The sequence below is a fragment of the Cebus imitator genome, unplaced genomic scaffold, assembly GCF_001604975.1.
Source record: "Cebus imitator isolate Cc_AM_T3 unplaced genomic scaffold, Cebus_imitator-1.0 Scaffold147, whole genome shotgun sequence".
Taxonomy (NCBI): Eukaryota; Metazoa; Chordata; class Mammalia; order Primates; family Cebidae; genus Cebus; species Cebus imitator.
In genome coordinates this window covers 2,693,473-2,699,239 of record NW_016107462.1, presented here as the reverse complement: position 1 = coordinate 2,699,239, position 5,767 = coordinate 2,693,473, and positions in this window count along the sequence as shown.

The following is a 5,767-nucleotide window of genomic DNA, read 5'->3' as shown; positions in this document are numbered from 1 at the left end:
ATGGGAAAAAGCAATATATAGAGGGTTCTATATACAAAAAAATAAAAGCAATAAAACCTTATCATAGGTGTGTGTATATATATACACACACCTATGAAAAGATTTTATTTATAAATTAGGCACAGCAAGAGATAATAACTGAAGGTAGAACAATGCACTGTAATAAAAGTTATGCAAATGTGATCTGTCTCTTTCTCTCAAAATATCTTATTGTACTGTACTCACCTGTAATCAGAGTGTGGTTGACCATGCGTAACTGAAACCATAGAAAGCAAAATCATGGATAAGGGGAGACTACTGTATGCGAAACGTAAGTTACAAAATTCTGTGAAGCATTTGAAACTAGACATTTTGGAATTATGAAATAGTCCCTTTAAAATATCCATTAGTAGAAAAAACTGCAGTTGCAGAGAAAAGATTGCAATAAAACTCCTAAACCTTTCAATTTTATAATATTAAACATTCTTTTTTCTGAATCCTTATGAACATAAATAAGATCATTTCACTGAAAATTTTAAAGTGTTTTTGCATTTATTTTAAAATGACAAACAGCTATTTAAGTTTCTGGCTATATATTACCATATATTACTCTTATCTACAGATAAATAGCTCATACACTGATCATATTTTGAATGTTAAACACTCAGATCTCCCAATACTTTAAAGTGAACTTAAACAGTTTCTTGAAAAACTCCAGTAGGTGGCAGAATACCTATTGAATATTCATTGGTATACTTTGCTGTTTGTCATTAAAACATCTCTACCCATATGCTAGCAAAAGAATAATATTTTAATGGATAGGAAAATGATTTGCAATTAGATGTTTCCATTCTTGAAAGAAAAAATCTGCAAATAATAACATTTTCAAGAATATAAAAAATGAGTAAATGAAGGGAAAGTTGGTGATTTATAGACAATTAAGCACTGTCTATAGGTGTCCTTCCAATTCTTGGGAGGCTAAATTGAGTCTACCATTTCTTACATTTCTTTTACTTCTTTTTTGAGAATTGCCAGTTGTACAGTTTAGCATGTGGAATGTACCAAATATATCTATATTGTGACTTAAGATATTCTAAAGTGGATAACTTCTGACCTAGGAAACATGAAGTTTGCAGTGAAGTAAGTGAAAAGAATGTTAAGGAAAATTTTTTTCTCCATCTCTTCAGTTGGCATTTATTGAGAGTTTTATTTCATTGTTTATTAAAAGTATATGATTTATAGTATTTAGAAAATAAAAGAAAATAATTGTAGACGTTTTATCTTGTTTTAATACTGTATGTTTAGTACGTATACATTTTTGTTCTAGTGTATCATAATTTTTCATTTTCATTAAAAATGAATCCAGTTTTCCCTATTCAAGGTCCATTTTAAACTATAAAATCTTTAATCACATATTTTGTAAAGGGCTAAAAGTATGATTTAAACTATAGATTGACATAATATTTTAATTCTAAATGAAAGATAATGTAAATAAGCATGGATCTGATTGAATAAAGATTTTAAAATAGTAATAGTGTATTTCATTTTTAACAAAATTTATAGTGGTCAATAGCAATGAATGAGGAATGAATATTTTATGAAAATATGACTTGTTTACATTTGAGATTAATATTTTAAGAAAATGAAGATAAGCCTTAATTTTCTATAAGTTGTTAGTATTAATATTATTAGTTTTAACTGTAGTTTTTCTTTTTTCTTTCTTTTTTGACAGTCTCACTCTGTTGTCCAGGCTGGAGTGCAGTGGCATGATCTTGGCTCACTGCAACCTCTGCCTCCCAGGTTTAAGTGATCCTCCTGCCTCAGCCTCCCAAGTAGCTGGGATTACAGGTGCACTCCAGCATGCCCAGCTAATGTTTGTATTTTTAGTAGAGACAGGTTTCACCATGTTGGCCAGGCTGGTCTTGAACTTCTGACCTCAAGTGACCCTCCCACCTTGGCCTCCCAACGTGCTGAGATTATAGGCATGAGCCACCGTGCCTGGCCTGAAGTGTAGTTTCTCTAATGAAGATGTATTTTTGGAAAGCACTGTTCTACGAATTTACTTATGACTAGGTGATCTCTACCCATATTTTAGCAAAATAGTATTTATATTTTAATGGATAGGAAAATGATTTGCAATTAGATGTTTACATTCTTGAAAGAAAAAAAGCTACTGTAGGCTGGGTGTGGTGGCTCACACCTGTAATCCCAGCACTTTGGGAGGCTGAGGTGGGCGGATCATGAGGTCAAGAAATTGAGACCATCTTGGCCAACGTAGTGAAACCCTGTCTCTACCAAAATACAAATATTAGTTGGGCGTGGTGGCGTGCACCTGTAGTCCCAGCTACTCAGGAGGCTGAGGTAGGAGAATTGCTTGAACCTGGGAGGCGGAGGTTACAGTGAGCTGAGATGGAGCCACTGCACTCCAGCCTGGCACCTGGTGACAAAGCGAGACTCTGTCTCAAAAAAAAATAAAATAAAATAAATGTTTTTTTAAAAAGCTACTGTAAAGAATTATTGATGTCAGTTTTAAATCTTAAACAATATCAAGATATTCTTCTAAAAGTCTTATGTTTGTGTATTCAAGTAATAACAGTTAAAGTAAGTTATCCTTTATTTCTGAGTTCATATTGCTTTGATTAAGCTCTAAGTTTGGTCCTTTCAGGTACCTTTAATTTATTGCCTTTATACATACACATTTTACCTTTTAGCAAATTAAGATCTTTTTACAAGATAGACTGGAAATTAAATGCCTTTCTTATTAATACTTAAACCCTTTTCTCAAAACAACAAAAAAAAATCAGAATGCTTCAGTAATTCACAAATATGGTAAAGAGAATTTACTTTTAGAACTGTCTGGACTTCTCCACACTGCCCTACTCCCAAGTAGGCTAAATTTAATATTTAGAGTCGCAAATAATATTAATCAAGACAGTAATGGCAGGTTTTTCTGTTTGTTTATTATTAAACATTCTTGCATTTACAGGTATGGGCACAGCATGCTACATGGAGGCTTTCCTTTCATTTTTATAAAATGCCATGCCAATTTGTCTCTTTCAAAATTACAATCTTATTTTTAAAAATTACATATACTGTTCAAAAATTTGTGGTCAGGTGGGAAATAGAAAGCATAGTCTTTTCTTTTTTCTTTTTTTGGGAAACATAGTCTTATTTTGTTCCAAGCACTGTGTAAGGAACTCACTTCTGTAGGATTATAATCCCATAATCACTGTTCTGAAATCCACAAAGCTCTAAAAAATCATATATATTTTAATACATTTGTTGTTAAATCCACATTGGTGATAAAGTCTGCACTGCACTTGACATAAGGTTATGTATAACTTGGTGTGAATACTTATACATTTTGCTGCAGAAATATTGTGTGAAATTATGGGGTACTGACCCAAGGCTCAATAAGTGTGTTAACTTAAACGATGGGCATATGTATTCTATTTTTTCCCTTTTTTTTTTTTTTTTTTTTTGTTTTTTTTTTTTGAGACCGAGTCTTGCTCTGTCACCCGGCTGGAGTGCAATGGCACGATCTCAGCTCACTGAAGCTTCCGCCTTCCAGGTTCAAGGGATTTTCGTGCCTCAACCTCCTAAATAGCTGGGAATACAGGGTCGCGCCACGACACCTGGCTATTTTTTGTATTTTTAGGACAGACAGGGGTTTCACCATGTTGGTCAGGCTGGTCTTGAACTCCTGACCTCATAATGTACCAGCTTCGGCCTCTCAAAGTGCTGGGATTACTGGCATGAGCCACCGCGCCAGGCCTTAAACTATTTTTTAAAGTTAAGGAACACACAGGGGCCCAAGGATTTTGGAAAAGGAAGTGTGTACTCACACTTGATCAAGTCAACCTTTTAAAGTGGATGTCATTATCACCCCCATTTTTAAAAATAAAGGTTAAATGCCAGTTGCGGTGGTTCACGCCTGTAATCCCAGCATTTTGGGAGGCTGAGGCAGGTGGATCACGAGGTCAGGAGTTCGAGACCAGCCTGGCCAATATGGTGAAACCCCGTCTGTACTAAAAATACAAAAATTAGCTGGGCATGGTGGTGCGCCTGTAGTCCCAGCTGCTCGGGAGGCTAAGGCAGGAGAATTGCTTGAACTCAGAAGGCGGAGGTTGCAGTGAGCCGAGATCTCACGACTTCACTCCAGCCTGGATGACAGAGCTAGAGTCCATCTCAAAATAATATAATAAAAATAAAGGTTAAGTAACTTGCTCAAGGTCATACGGCAAAGTAAGTGTCAAAGCTGGAATTCTAATTTGTGCAGTTTGGCTCCAGAGTCCATGTTTTGAATCATTAACTATGTGCTGCTACTTTTCTTACTGCTTTTCTGTAAAATCATAAGCATATAGATTAGTTATAGCAAAAATTTATTCATTAAAAACTTCAGACGGGGCGCAGTGGCTCATGCCTGTAATCCCAGTACTTTGGGAGGCTGAGTCAGGTGGATCATGAGGTCAGGAGATCGAGACCATCCTGGCCATGGTGAAACCCCATCTCTACTAAAATACAAAAAATTAGCTGTATGTGGTGGCGCGCCTGTAGTCCCAGCTACTCAGGAGGCCGAGGCAGGGGAATCGCTTGAATCTGGGAGATGGAGGTTGCAGTGAGCCAAGATCGTGCCACTGCACTCCATCCTGGTGAAAAGAGCAAGACCCTGTCTAAAAACAAATGCCAGCACCTTTTAATTATAGCCTAACAGTTGAATATATCAGATAACCAGTATACTGTATTCTGCTGATACTGTTAGCAGTCTATAAGCTATCCAAAATGTCAAAATGTGAGCAGCAAAGTTGTAACATATTTAGCAAACTTGTAATGCAATGTAAAAGTTCTGACTATACAAAATTTCAAGAATACGCAAAAGTAGAATGAACAGTATCGAGAATTCCCATATACTCCTCAGCCATCAACAGTGATTGTTATGGCCCTTTTGTTCATTTATACCTCACTTGTGCTGCTTTTTCAACCCTTCACTGATTATTTTGAAGTACATTTCAGACATATGATGTGAACATATTCGCATATGTAACTCTAAAATTTAAGGACTTAGAAAATCACCATGTCACTATCACACCTAAAAAATTAACCTAATTCCTGATACTGAATATCCAATCTATATTTTTCTCAATTGTCTTAAATTGTTTTTTAAAGTTAATATGTTTGAATCAAGAAGGAAATCGGCCGGGTGCAGTGGCTCATGCCTGTAATCCCAGCACTTTGGGAGGCCGAGGCAGGCAGATCACCTGAGGTCAGGAGTTTGAGACCAGCCTGGCCAACATGGCGAAATCCCGTCTCTATTAAAAATGAAAATAAATTAGCTGGGTGTGGTGGCACGCACCTGTAGTCCCAGCTACTCAGGAGGCTGAGGCGGGAGAATCGCTTGAACCTGGGAAGTGGAGGTTGCAGTGAGCTGTGATTACACCACTGCACTACAGCCTGGGTGACAGAGTGAGACTCTGTCTCAAAACAAAACAAAAAACAAAATCAGGTTTACTCATTGTAGTTTGTTGGATTTGTCTCAATTTTTTAAAGCTATGCATTCTTCCGTCTCTGTCTCTCTTTTTCTTAATTCTTGGAATTTCTATGAGATTTCTTATTTGTAGAAAAAAACTATGTCATTTGTCCTATAGAGTTTCCCTCCATCTAGATGTTGATTGTGTTCTGCCTCCTGTGTTTAGATCTAAAGGCAATAATTTTTCAACAAATATACTTCATTAGGTGGAAGTGTATTCTTCCAGCAGGAGACACATAATGTCTGAAGGTTTCTCAATAG